At 39.1% G+C, this 15171-nt stretch overlaps 1 protein-coding gene across 6 annotated transcripts in view; it reads left to right on the forward strand.

The window, feature by feature from the left end:
• The first annotated feature begins 13088 nt into the window (after nt 1-13088).
• LOC103523194 (START domain-containing protein 10-like) overlaps nt 13089-15171 on the forward strand; it is a 31369-nt gene continuing 29286 nt past the window's right edge. For 5 of the 6 annotated variants that reach the window (XM_026832762.1, XM_026832774.1, XM_026832796.1 and 2 more), the window contains exon 1: nt 13089-13234. The gene's annotated coding sequence lies outside the window, so the exon portion shown is untranslated. Of the gene's footprint in view, nt 13255-15171 lie in introns of all 6 variants that reach the window. The other variant, XM_026832848.1, reaches the window with a different exon arrangement.

The following is a 15171-nucleotide window of genomic DNA, read 5'->3' on the forward strand; positions in this document are numbered from 1 at the left end:
CTGGACCACACACCAGCATATAACACTCGTAATAATGCTAATATTTGGTATTTTCGGGCTGCTCTCACGACTTGTCTTAATATATTCTTGTATTTTTTGTAGTGATTTAGTAAAACAGGGCTATTAGATGTTTTGACAAGTCGAAAGAGCAGCCTCTTGTTAGCGATAGATTTTTGAATGGCAGAGGTCATCCATTTCTTGCTTCTGCGATGAGCGCGAACCAGTCTGAGAGGAAAGCAGGCACTGAATGCTCGACCTACAAGCAAGCTGAACCTCTCATATTTCTGGTTCGCGTCATGCGCAGAGTAGACCCCAGGTTTTGCAGAAATCTCACTAGACAACTTCTTTTAAAGACTTTGTGTATTTTCACTCATTTCATTACACATTGTTCTCACATCTCATAGTTCTAAGTAGCTTCATTGTACAGGGCTAAATGGCCTTAGTGTTGAACTAAATATGCAATAACTAGGATTATATGTAATTACATGTCACAACGCAAGATGAATCGTAGTTCTGGCACCATTGTCCAAATCCTCAGATGATCTTTGAAAGGTTTAAGGTTATGATTATATGAATTTGTCTGGTATCTCATAATCTGTATCTCTACTTACCCAACTCTACAAATCCTCTTGTCATTACAAATGTTAATACATTTACATCATCCTTAATCCTGATTACTGATAGGGAAGGATGATCTTTATAACTCTCTCACCACTGAGGTTGTTTTTAGGTAATTCTTTGTTTTGTAAAGTGGATTAAATACCCTGTGGAATCCTCCTGGTTAGAGTACCTATTTGGGAACCTGGAGTTATGAAATTAATTTCTGTCGAGTCTTGTTTGGTAACCTTGTTATTAAAAACTAATTGGGGTCTAGGAGATTAAAACCAACATCTTGTGTCATTGTCATCTCTTCGTAAATCCTTTTATCTGAAAGATTTGTTTTAAGAAACAAACGTCTCAGAAGTGATGAGAAGAGAACAACCTATTGACGTGACGCCTACATCAATTTGTGCACTTCTGGACTCCACCTAATCAAATATTAACACTGCAGTCCATAAAGAGGTATCCAAACAAACAAAATTATACTCAGAGAGAGAGAGAGAGAGAGAGAGAGAGAGAGAGAGAGAGAGAGAGAGAGAGAGAGAGAGAGAGAGAGAGTGAGACGAACACCTCAGTATTCCGCAGCGACATAACCTGAAAGATCAATAATTGATCTTTCAGGTTATGTCTTTATTAAGCTGTGTCTACACACAGTCGACAGCCGTCGACCACTTTCATATTACTCCAAGAAAAGACTTATTCTTTTCCGATTCGAACTCTGCAATAGGGTGGAGCGTCAGAGCACTTTTTTTTTATTTTCGTAATGTAATAGTGAAATAAAGGTGTTCCTGGTCCTAAAAACGCCAAAAAAAGTTGATCAAAACAGGACAAGTTAGTGGACTTGGAATTATAATATGAATGGCATAATAAAATATGCATCGGACTTAGCACCAAATTTAAACGTAAATTTCGTTTGAAATTTATATTCGACCAAACCCACTTGGACATGCACAGCGTATGCAATTTACCATATTTGAGCATATAATCGAAATACACGTGCTGTGTTCGGTAATAAATAAAACCCGTGAAGGTGTTATCAATACAAAAGTATCGCCTCTGTGTAAATCACCCAGACCAAAACTGTGAAAACCGGAATCGCCAGGAACCCAGTTTTATGTTTGTGTTGGATGCAGTTGGTGTGTTTTGGTTTAGTCACTTTGCATAATAAATACAATTTTGGTATCAACTTTTTTTGAGCAAAGACATATTGATACTGGGTGATTGAACAGAGCAACGTGTAGCATTGCACACTCCAATTCCTGTTGTAAAGGAAAAATGAGATTTAAGCAAAATTGGTGGAGATGCGAAAACTACAAACCACACTGAACTAGACTTCTACATCTAGAATATGGTAAAATTAGTGGAGATAGCAAACCTCAGTAGATCTCTAAGTGGGATAGAAATCTGCACTAGATTATGTAGACAAGCAGACTGAATTCTGAATGATATTAATAGTGACGATTAGCTCATATTCATAGACGTATTTGATGATAATTTATATAATGTTCTGTACAATAACAGTAGTATTAGTATTAGTGCTTTATTTAGACTGTCGAATTAGGACATGTAGTCCCATTATCTCAACAGTTTAGGAACATTAGAAGGCTGGAACAGACACAAAATTACGTTAGTAAGAAGTTATTTCCAGTCGTACTCAAGAAGGTATTTCCAGTATTCATTGTAGATGTAGACACTTCTTGTAGACGGACCAAAGTTTTTAATTTCAACCCGAGTCTGAGCGCGTCCCATATTACCTTGACCTTAAAGCCACGAGAGAGTCACGCGTTGCCCTATTCCCATGGAGCCCCGAGCTTGGATCCCAAACGTAATCCCATGAGGTTAAATTATAAACGTCTGTGTGTAGTTCTTTCAGGAGATTACAAAATTCCAATAGCCCCCGACTTGGAACACGCGTTCAAAATATTCAAATTGAATGCTATGATTTCGAGTCATACTTTAGTGTACATGCAAGGTACAGAACCATTCCCCAAGTGTGGTAACTACTATCATGGTTCTTCTTACATACGACTATCATGTCTCCACCTACTCGTACATAGGTACATTTTGAACCTTTCTAAAAGGGGGGGGAGGGGGGAATTTATATCCTGAAAATCAATCTAAATTGGTCAAATGAATCCGAGCTAGGTATGTAAAAAGATATGTATACAGTCTACAGTGTCTCTACTAGAAACTAAAAGTCATATCAGTACAGGCATATGCGTAATTCCTGCCGCTGTGCTGGTAAAGAGCAAAAACCGAAGGCAGATTGTTGACCATGCCATACAAATTGCTCCCAGCTTTCCTGCTTTCCAGAGGAAGGTACCTATAACCACCAAGCCCATAGGTAGGTACCCTGTGCAAAGAATACTAGAACGTTTGAACTATGTATGCCCGTAACTTGTGCGAAGAATACAAGATAGGTATAGGTACTAGAATGTTTACACCAAGAAGCTCCGGCAAAACCATTATTAAGACAAACACGAATGTTGGCATAAAGGTGTCTGCTGATACTTGAAGTAATCCAGGCAAGATTCTCATGACCTTCTCAAGCCGTCACCTTTCACCCGCACCATCACCAGTAAATATAATCGAAATACACGTGCTGGGTTCGGTAATAAATAAAACCCGTGAAGGTGTTATCAATACAAAAGTATCGCCTCTGTGTAAATCACACAGACCAAAACTGTGAAAACCGGAATCGCCAGGAACCCAGTTTTATGTTTGTGTTGGATGCAGTTGGTGTGTTTTGGTTTAGTCACTTAACCGCCAACAGAATTTTGAGACTCTACGTTTCAACAGAGGTTCCTTCTGAGAATTAGAAAACCTTAGCTACATTCATCATGAATGTATTTAGTCACTTTGCATAATAAATACAATTTTGGTATCAACTTTTTTTGAGCAAAGACATATTGATACTGGGTGATTGAACAGAGCAACGTGTAGCATTGCACACTCCAATTCCTGTTGTAAAGGAAAAATGAGATTTAAGCAAAATTGGTGGAGATGCGAAAACTACAAACCACACTGAACTAGACTTCTACATCTAGAATATGGTAAAATTAGTGGAGATAGCAAACCTCAGTAGATCTCTAAGTGGGATAGAAATCTGCACTAGATTATGTAGACAAGCAGACTGAATTCTGAATGATATTAATAGTGACGATTAGCTCATATTCATAGACGTATTTGATGATAATTTATATAATGTTCTGTACAATAACAGTAGTATTAGTATTAGTGCTTTATTTAGACTGTCGAATTAGGACATGTAGTCCCATTATCTCAACAGTTTAGGAACATTAGAAGGCTGGAACAGACACAAAATTACGTTAGTAAGAAGTTATTTCCAGTCGTACTCAAGAAGGTATTTCCAGTATTCATTGTAGATGTAGACACTTGTAGACGGACCAAAGTTTTTAATTTCAACCCGAGTCTGAGCGCGTCCCATATTACCTTGACCTTAAAGCCACGAGAGAGTCACGCGTTGCCCTATTCCCATGGAGCCCCGAGCTTGGATCCCAAACGTAATCCCATGAGATTAAATTATAAACGTCTGTGTGTAGTTCTTTCAGAAGATTACAAAATTCCAATAGCCCCCGACTTGGAACACGCGTTCAAAATATTCAAATTGAATGCTATGATTTCGAGTCATACTTTAGTGCTTGTAGACGGACCAAAGTTTTTAATTTCAACCCGAGTCTGAGCGCGTCCCATATTACCTTGACCTTAAAGCCACGAGAGAGTCACGCGTTGCCCTATTCCCATGGAGCCCCGAGCTTGGATCCCAAACGTAATCCCATGAGATTAAATTATAAACGTCTGTGTGTAGTTCTTTCAGGAGATTACAAAATTCCAATAGCCCCCGACTTGGAACACGCGTTCAAAATATTCAAATTGAATGCTATGATTTCGAGTCATACTTTAGTGTACATGCAAGGTACAGAACCATTCCCCAAGTGTGGTAACTACTATCATGTTTCTTCTTACATACGACTATCATGTCTCCTCCTACTCGTGCATACGTACATTTTGAACCTTTATAAAAGGGGGGAATTTATATCCTGAAAATCAATCTAAATTGGTCGAATGAATCCGAGCTAGGTATGTAAAAAGATGTGCAGTGTCTCTACTAGAAACTAAAAGTCATATCAGTACAGGCATAAGCGTAATTCCTGCCGCTGTGCTGGTAAAGAGCAAAAACCGAAGGCAGATTGTTGACCATGCCATACAAATTACTCCCAGCTTTCCTGCTTTCCAGAGGAAGGTACCTATAACCCCCAAGCCCATAGGCCATAGGTAGGTACCCTGTAAAAAGAATACTAGAACGTTTGAACTATGTATGCCCGTAACTTGTGCGAAGAATACAAGATAGGTATAGGTACTAGAATGTTTACACCAAGAAGCTCCGGCAAACCATTATTAAGACAAACACGAATGTTGGCATAGAGGTGTCTGCTGATACTTGAAGTAATCCAGGCAAGATTCTCATGACCTTCTCAAGCCGTCACCTTTCACCCGCACCATCACCAGTAAATCTTCTCTTCACTTCACTTGACTAAGTCGAAGATAACCAGAGAGACTTGGGAATCTGGTTTTCTTCCTCTTCGTCTTCTTCTTCATCATCTTCTTCTTCATCTTCTTCTTCTCCTTCTCCTCCTCTTCTTCTAGTTGTTCTTCTTGTTCTAATATTTCTCCTCCTAGTCCTTCATCTTCTTCTACTTCTTGTTGTTCTTCTTCTTCTTCTCCTTCTTCTTCTTGTTCTTCTCCTCCTCCTAGTCAAGGATTCTGACGTAGTCTGATGAACGACTTGGACCAGTAATAGTAATGTGATTATAATTTATACCGTGCCCTCTGCTTCATGTAAATATAGACTTAACTTGTGATTGTATATGAGTAGGTAATATGAATTAAGACAGCTTATGATTGTATGTGATGTGCTCATGGCTGATGACTCTGATGAGCAAAGACTAACACCTGGTGCCCTAGTAGCATACTGATTTAGACTGCCTGGATAGGACAAGCAGGCCATTATTTTAAACGTTAATACAGTGTTCGTCAGTGGAAAGAAGAGCACAAAGTTATGCTTAAATCAAGACGAGTTGGTCATAAAAGGGAGAAGTATAAAAATGAATGGGTAGATAAATATACCTATCTAAAGTTTAGGTAGGTAAGTAATATTATTGTTAGATAGGTAAATAATATTAGTTAGTTACTATTTATCTAGATAGCTAGTTCCGTCTATCCGTCAAACAGTTTCGCTTGGAAATCTGGAATGAACTCTAAGAAATGGTAAGATCTGGTTTCGTCCACTTCCTGAATCAGCCATGATTTGAGCCTGAAGGATTTAGGATCATCCTTATACTCAGCTGTGGGTAGCATGTTTTCATATCCTGTATTGGTAATGACATCTATGGAGAATAAAGTGAAACTTCTTCTATTGTTTTCTTTGAGAGAGAAGAATTGTCTGTCTCCCTTGAATTCAAGTTGAGTATGCAATACGCAATGCACATTTGATCGGAAGTTTTGGCATCTCCACTAACGAGGATTTTGATATTGGTAATTTTGACATCTCCACTAATCAAGATCATTCATTATTACTACTCATTGGTAATTTTTTAAATCTTCTCCAACTCTAACCAAACAAAATTACTCGTAGTTGGGTGTTTTGACATCTCCACTAAACTAGATCTTATCTATACTTTCGATAATATTATTCTTTTAAATTAATTTGTCACCTCCTCTGATCGGACCCTAATGTCCAAAGTCCTTGATGGTTTAATACTAAATTTATTTATTACAAGTTTTCAACTCATGAAATATTTATTGTACAAATTCATCAGCCCTCAGCTCTAAGTACACTTGAATGAGCAACATTTCAAATTGGCAACCGGTACAAAAAGTTACGACACCTTTTATTAGAGTGCTTCAAATGTTTTCACACTACCTATTTCACTGAACAACGCGATTAGCTTATTTACTGTATACCTAATTATAATTTCTCCTCCTTCTTTTTATATTTATATGTACTTAGGCGACTGCATTACATATAACATTATAAAAGAGTAACAGGCTGCCTTGTCGGGAATCCCGGAAGCCGTAACTTTTTGATCACGGTGTGTGGGAACTTCAAACATTTTCACAGGGGGTTTAACAGGTGACCCTTCCTTGTATTTAATCTACCCCTCGCCACCCCTCAGTAACGTTATAGGGTGGGAATACAATAACATCCTTCTGTTCCGCAATATTACAAGTGCTTGTTTTAGAACAATAATTGTGTTTCCCAAACACATCTTTCCGCTTCAGTTCAAGAGTTGATTCGATAAGTTAAAACTATTCTCAGGTGGTAGCATTTCCCTGTTATGACTATAAATAGTTAGATAGGGGTAAGATCCGTTTGATGCTAAACCACTCAATGTGATTTCTTTGTACAAAACAATACAGCTAAATCACTCATTTCCGGGCCGTAGTAAAAGATTTAGCCCTACTAAATATGGATTAGTAGATTCTCTACAACATCTACTGAATATGGGAATGATAGGATCCGTTTGTACTTTGTAAAAGTAAAAACAAAACCTAAACTGAAAACAAATTGAAACGTTTCAATCCCACATTAAATGCGTTTGAACAAAACAGTAGAGAAGAGCGTGGTAAATAATAACCTAATTAGAAGACTCATAGGGGTAAAGGAATATCAACCGGAAATGTCCGACCAGATGTGACCATTTAAAACAATTACCGTCTGTCGGAATGAGAAGGCCTCTGCGGTAAAATGTCGATGGTCGCTTCTCACGCCTTTTGCTTTGGACCATGATTCCCACGATCTTGGTCCATGGACCATGGTCTGTGAGCCGTGATGTTTGCTAGAGATTCTATCTATGGAGAGCACCCATTTGCATTGAGAGATCCGATCTAGATGGTTCAGTACAGGGTGAGACGAAGACCTCAGTATTCCGCAGCGATATAACCTGAAAGATCAATTAAGCTGTGTCTACACACAGTCGACAGCCGTCGACCACTTTCATATTACTCCAAGAAAAGACTTATTCTTTTCCGATTCGAACTCTAATCTATTGGGTTGTACTTCTTGTTCTTCTTCTCCTCCTAGTCAAGGATTCTGACGTAGTCTGATGAACGACTTGGACCATCAGTAATAGTAATGTGATTATAATTTATACCGTGCCCTCTGCTTCATGTAAATATAGACTTAACTTGTGATTGTATATGAGTAGGTAAAATGTGATTTTTGGCGTTTTTAGGACCAGGAACACCTTTATTTCACTATTACATTCAAATTTAAAATTAACGCTCCACCCTACTCTGCAACTCCAGGTTGTTAAACGGTGCTTTTAATCACTCGGACGTAGAGGTGAGCCTATTACCTGTTCACTCATAAACTTCCTTTCTCCAGGTTGTTAAACGGTGCTTTTAATCACTCGGACGTAGAGGTGAGCCTATTACCTGTTCACTCATAAACTTCCTTTACACTCTGTATTCAACACGGTCACAGCTGAATTCTCAATAGATTTTACTATGGGAATGATTCCATTGATTTCATGTCTGTTTACACCTTCATGTCGATTTCATATCCCATTGTTAATATACTTGGGCCATGCTTCAGTTGAGTTTGCAATACGATAATGATCTCGGAGTTTTCTCTGGCGGATGATGGTCAGTGATTTTTATTACCATCATGATGACTATGCTATTGATGGTGATTATATTGATGTTAAGTGTTTCTTGGCAAGCTACACGGCAGTGACCTTATATTGGGTTCCCAGGTGAATCGACTTGTTAGCATGGTAAGTGTCTCGTTATCCCAATGCATTTTAGTTTTGCGTTTGTACCTAATAACAAACGAAGCTGAAGCTTATATTATTATGAATAAATATCTGCTTGCTCCTCCTAAGAGACGTGTGCAATTATAACTCTGACCTTTCTAGACCTATTGTGACCAACTGCAGCTTTTAAAACCTTAAAAGGCGTCCAAAAAACAAGAGTGCCTCTGAAACTGAACAAAATTATTATACCTCTGTAGGTTACTACCCCACCAACTTAAATTTAGGTATTTAGGTAAGAGTTTTTTTTTTAATTATTAATCCTTTTGAAGTTTCTAGCTTTACTGTGGAGGATATGCTGAAGTCACGTCTCAGAGAGTGGTGTGTCGCCTTTCTCTGACACCATTCCTGTCCATTCAACTTGCTAAAAACCTCCCCGCTCTTCTATGTTATTCCTGGTAGAATGGTGATATTATGTGCCTTCATTTCGTAATGACAGTGACCTTTTTCCACTTTGAGATTTACAGAGAGGGCACCATTATACTTTCTAAAAAATACCTAGCTTTCCTTTCGCATTTTCCTTTGCTTTGATGAAATTTCACATCCAGAAGATCAAAGGCGCCAAGTGCAAAGTGCATGATGTTGAAATAACTAGACGGTAAGAAATACGAAGAAGAAAAAAGGAAAAGAGGAGAAGATGAAGAAGAAGAAGAAGAAGAAGAAAGAAAGAAAGAACAAGAAGAAAAATGATGAAGAAGCGAGTGTAAATAGACCTCTTCATATCTGGGTAGACGTGGTTTTTAGCCCGTCCTTCCTTTATTATTACGATAGTAATAAAAAAAGGTATAAGGGACGGACTATTGTATTCGCTTCGGTGTCTGTCCCCATAGGACTTATCCAAACCTGGTCGACCTATATATCGAATTGAAGGTCTTTTTACCAGGAACACGAAAGTGGTTGGTGCAAATTTTGTCCAGAAAACCATAAAGCCAAAAAACCACTCTTGGGTTTCAAAAAACCATGTTGGAATCTTTGGAGACATCAGAGAGAGTAGAGGGGGATCAGGAAGAGAGAACCTTCCAATCTGAAATCAGAAGAGAGAATGAGCTCTGACAAAAATCTAGGTCTAAAGAAACCTCCCCTTGACCCCCTACTACCATTAATGAAAGTAGGGGGTTGAGGGGAGGTTTCTCCTACATTTTGATCATAGGTTTGAAGATTCCTATTTGGTTATTAGGATAGAAGTTACACTGCCTTCTGTCAAGTTATTAACAGCTCTAGGTGGTTTGTTCGCGGTATCCGCGGCTTGTTCGCGGTATCCGCGGCTTGTTCGCGGTATTCGCGGCTTGTTCGCGGTATTCGCGGCTTGTTCGCGGTATCCGCGGTTAGTTCGCGGTATCCGCGGTTGGTTCGCGGTATCCGCGGTTGGTTCGCGGTAACCGCGGTTGGTTCGCGGTATGCGCGGTTAGTTCGCGGTATCCGCGGTTAGTTCGCGTTGTGTTCGCGGTATCCGCGGTTATTTCGCGGTATCGGCGGGCGCGGTTGGTTCGCGGTATCCGCGGTTGGTTCCCGGTATGCGCGGTTAGTTCGCGTTGTGTTCGCGGTATCCGCGGTTAGTTCGCGGTATCCGCGGTTGGTTCGCGGTATCCGCGGTTGGTTCCCGGTATGCGCGGTTAGTTCGCGTTGTGTTCGCGGTATCCGCGGTTAGTTCGCGGTATCCGCGGTTGGTTCGCGGTATGCGCGGTCAGTTCGCGTTATCCGCGGCTTGTTCGTGGTATCCGCGGTTAGTTCGCGGTATCCGCGGTTAGTTCGCGGTATCCGCGGTTGGTTCGCGGTATCCGCGGTTGGTTCCCGGTATGCGCGGTTAGTTCGCGTTGTGTTCGCGGTATCCGCGGTTAGTTCGCGGTATCCGCGGTTAATTCACGGTATCCGTGGTTGGTTCGCGGTATGCGCGGTTAGTTCGCGGTATCCGCGGTTAGTTCGCGGTGTGTTCGCGGTATTCGCGGTTAGTTCGCGGTATTTGCGGTTAATTCACGGTATCCGCGGTTAGTTCGCGGTATCCGCGGTTGGTTCGCGGTATCCGCGGTTGGTTCGCGGTATGCGCGGTCAGTTCGCGGTGTGTTCGCGGTATTCGCGGTTAGTTTGCGGTATTTGCGGTTAATTCACGGTATCCGCGGTTTGGTAGAGGTATACGGAAAAAATGAGTTTTTAGCCCGTTTTTCACAGCCCGATTTCTCAGAAAGAATTGTAAACACGGGGTCCCTCTATCGAAATCCAAAGCACTAAAGAGTGATGACCTGCAAGCATGCAGAACAACGAACAACCCATACAATCTCCCTAACCTGCTTGCAAGTCCTCTGAGAAGAAATTATAAAAATGATTCCCATAATGAGAAGTTTTGTAAGAATAAATCTAGACGAACAATGAGATCTAAGGGTTGAATAGGGATTGAGAAGGCGGCGCTCATATTGACGACCTTAAGGTGAGAAGTACGACCTGTGATAAGGAGCAAACAGATTCAGGTTCATGTACAATTTCATTTCAAGTCCTTGTCAAGTTATTGAATTGTTGCTGTCATATTTTTGTAATTTTCTCGCCCTTTCTAAGGTTTTTTTACGGCAGAAATTTCTCCTAATTCAGAAAAGGTATTGAGAGAGAGAGAGAGCAAATACCCTCCCAAATAGGTATCAAGGTACCTGTACGAAGGTACCACCTAATGTATCTATACATTTTTCCCATTTTTTTTTTTTTTTTCTTTTTGCTGATTTCACGTAGATAGCTATGTACTTCTTGCATTGGAGGACATAAGTCGCATAATGTAGGTAAGTATTCGAGGAGGACAAAAGTTGATCATCGTTTGATACGTTTCCTGTGGCCTAGTATGACGCAAGTTGTCTTCGACACATCCCGACACATCCTTTGAGTTGTTTTTTGTTCGCACTTTTGATCAGAAGCTGAATATTTGATACCTTTTATTTGTATCAAATGCCTAAATAGCTTAAATTTATCTAGGAACCTATCTACTTCGGTAGGTATTTTTTTTTTTTTTTTTTTTTACTATTATTTTGTTTCAGCAAAATGGGGAAAGTAACAACAAAATATGATAAGTCCAAGTCAGGAACGAGACGCAAATTGAATCCGATCTTACCCAATATGAGTAAGAGATAACAGGAAGTGTTGAGATAGAGGAGAATCAGATTCAAATCTTCAGAGTTGAGTAATCCAGGACCCTTTCAAATTTGTTTTGAATAAAAATGAGGTCAGCCAGCCTAGCTAGCTTAGTTGGTTGTGCGTCTGCCTTGTAAGCGCTAGGCCGCGGGTTCGATTCCCGCCCGGGGCGGATTTTATCCTGATGGGATAAAGCTTTGATTGAAAAAGATTTTCAGACGGTAGAGGATGATTTTGGAATCACTTGATCTGTCTCGTCAGGGGAATTTGTCTTCAGTTTAACCCTCAGGTTTGAACGATTGTACTTAAAAATGTCTTTCACATTAGCTTGTAGTTGGGGGATCTCTTCCTTACATGAAAATTATTATGTAAATAACATAAAGTTTGCTATATTTATTTTATATTAAAAAAATATTCCTGTTTTTAATCTCTTATGGCCAGGGTATAATCAGAGAAGCACGTTCTATTCTAGGCGGTCATTTGTGGAGATACCAACCACGCAAAACGTTGCTTAACATCAATGACCCTTTGATAACTAGTGTATTCAGCAGTTCATTACTTCTGGCTAGGTATTTGCAAGATTAGGTTAGGTAAACTGGGAGCTCAGCTCTGCTCAGCATTATATGCGGTAGTTTGCATGACTAGCACATTGCATATGTTAAATATTAATTGCACGGCGTTCATACAATCTTTTTCACTGAGCCATAGTATCCTTTTACAGATGCCTTGGTAGGTTGAATCCCAAAAGTTCAGTATAATTTTGAAACCTTTTGTTATGTACCTATGTCCTAACCATCGGTATCACATCGTCGCTTTGCGTCGGTGGCGTCGCTAAATAAAAGTTTTTAACCTAATAAAAGAACGAATAAGGACAAAAAACTATTGTACATTTTGTTTACAAACATTACTTAAACCTTAAATCATACGCTAGTCTGGCAACTTGCCAGTGCCAAAGTGAATGCAGCATAATATGCTTGCTCAAGTCAAGGCCGAATTCAGGGGGTGTTGAGGGCACCCTTGGTAAAAGAGGGCCCAAGTGGGCAGGACTTAGGTTTGGTTCTTTGGGAATCTAGACTAAAACATTCCTTCTTCATAGCTTTTCTCTTAAATATTCAAGGTATTTTCCACCTATTTGTGCCAACCCTTAAGCTATCTTCAATAACTTCATATCTCCCCAATACAAGCATAGAAAATTCCTTTTATATCCCTTCTAGGAGGGAAGAGAAAAATGTCACAAAAGAGATCGAAGCAATGGATAAAAAAGCTAGGCAAAGGTCACTAGATGTTATCTGAGATAATCTTTCAATTGGTAGTGACTGGAAAGATTTTTCTTTTCAAATTAAGAGATAACATATTTCTTTCTCTTTACACTAATATTTGCTGAAATTCGGATGGGGCGAGAGAGAGAGGTTCATTGATTGCGCCTAACCCCTCTCTCTTACATGCGCTGCGACATACCATTTTTTCCTCGTTCAGTAAAAACTGTGTATGAATTTTTCGTTGGAATAACGAAGCCAGCTTTTTAGCAAACCAGTACGCGAAGAAAATCTCACGAGGGAAAACGTTTTTCCCGGGTGACCGTTCGGTGTCGGAAAAGTGCCAAATATACGTCGAAAAAATTCAAGATTTTTTTTTCGGGGTGTTTTCAATAAAGGTGCTTGAGTGATTATTTTTCTAATCGTGAAACATAGGTATGCCGTGGAATATTTTTGTATGGAATTTTTTATAAATCCCCGGAAAATTATTACCTGCACACATTAGAATTAATAAAATTACCTATTAGTTTCATAGTTGATTTTACCGAAAAAAATTCGCTGATTCCAGTAGGTAGGTAGTAAAATTTTCATGTTTTTCGAAGGAAACAAAATCTTTAACTTAGTTTATTTATTCATATCAGTACCTATTTTGTCAAAAATATGAATTCAAATTTTAGAAATTCCAGTAAGACAAACTCCAGAGATTTCCATTATTCAGCGGGAAAAGTCTAATTCTCTAATTAGTGCTACGTTCTCTAAAACAAATATTTACACAATAAGCTACTCCGAAGAGGGATTTTATGTTAAAAGTTTACCTACACCTCTGCATTGTTTTTTCCCTACACGTTGAAAATAGGTAATTATTTACCTACTACATGGGTAGGTAGGAAGGGTAGGTACACCTACTTATAAGATAACTTACCTGGTACCACTAATGGTATCCCTTTGATATTGACATCATTGACTCTTTCAGACTATGGGGACCGTTAAACCCAAGAGTAGGTAGTTGAATTGTAGCATAAATTTACTATGACTACCTCTCTGCATATACTGAGGAGTGAGGACCCTAAAGAGATACAATTTTTATCCAATCAGATATTCCGGGACCATGTTGGCTACAATATCCTCAGACTTGTGTAATCTCTTAAAAATGGAGGCCCAGGTGTATTGAGTAAGCACTAAAGTTTAACAATCTAGGTATAGTTTGCAGGTATGTAGGTACCCAAGTATCTAATAGTTATGTATTGTAGTTAGGTCTCTAGGTATGAAAAAGTTATGAGTTAAGAGCGAGCAAAAAGCTAAGCCATCTAAATTACCCGACCTTTTCTTGAGCTCAACAGTTCCTGAGTAAAGTGAGCACGAAAGCTTTTAACAACTTTGCCTTCACAATGCCTTGTAGGTACCTTATATCATTGAAAATAATGTGATGATACCATTATAAAAGGAACAGTAGAACAGGAGGGGTGAGATAGCTAGTTTGCCAAGGACAGGCTCATAACGGATATTATGCAAGGTAAGGGAATATAAATGGGGAAAAATGAGGAAGGTTTCGTTGCACCATTTTCCTCCTGGCGAAGCATGTAAAAAAGTTTCGTGAAAAAAATAAAGTAGTGTTTGTTTAGAAGTTATTTATTTAAATCTTTCATAACCAGTGGTGGCTTATAACAGTCACCTTTTTTCAAACATGTTGACACCATTTTGCCCTAAATTTTCTCCAAAGAAAGAAAGGTTGCCTATTCCTATAGTCCTGTAAATGTGTTTCTGTTCTATCTCCTTTTCTTCTCTTTATTTCTGGTCTTATCCTCTTATCCATCTTAGGGACGATTCTATACGTACCTACCCTTTCTCGTTGTTATGTGGCTTGTTAGTGATCCACATCATAAGTGGCTGGGCCCTTGTCGGGGTAGTGACTCTTCTCTCCATCGCCACTTTATTCAACTCTACTATAAATAATGATCTACAGACCAAGCTCTTCATGGACAAATCTCTACTATTTCAAAACCCACCACTGATCATGAATAGGTACCTACTGCTTCCTATCTTTGAATAGACTAGAACAAGACCGGAGATCTCGCGTTGATAGCGAAATCTAACTTTTGCATTTTATGAAACAGACTTTCAACTTTGGTACAAATTTTCCTTCAAACTTTTCAATTTTAATTTTCAGCTTGCAAAAGATGGGTTACCATTTATTTATTTTTTTTTTATTTTATTATTATTATTATTATTATTTTTTTGTATAGTTACATAACGTCATAGGAATGTATCAAACTTAATAATGTAGGAATGGGGGAGGAAGGGTAAAACCCCCAATCGCCGACACCTGTTGTAATCGTGGACACCCTACTCGTATTTCTTTAATAATAAGAAAT

Source organism: Diaphorina citri, unplaced genomic scaffold (assembly GCF_000475195.1).
Source record: "Diaphorina citri unplaced genomic scaffold, Diaci psyllid genome assembly version 1.1 scaffold5, whole genome shotgun sequence".
Lineage (NCBI taxonomy): Eukaryota > Metazoa > Arthropoda > Insecta > Hemiptera > Psyllidae > Diaphorina > Diaphorina citri.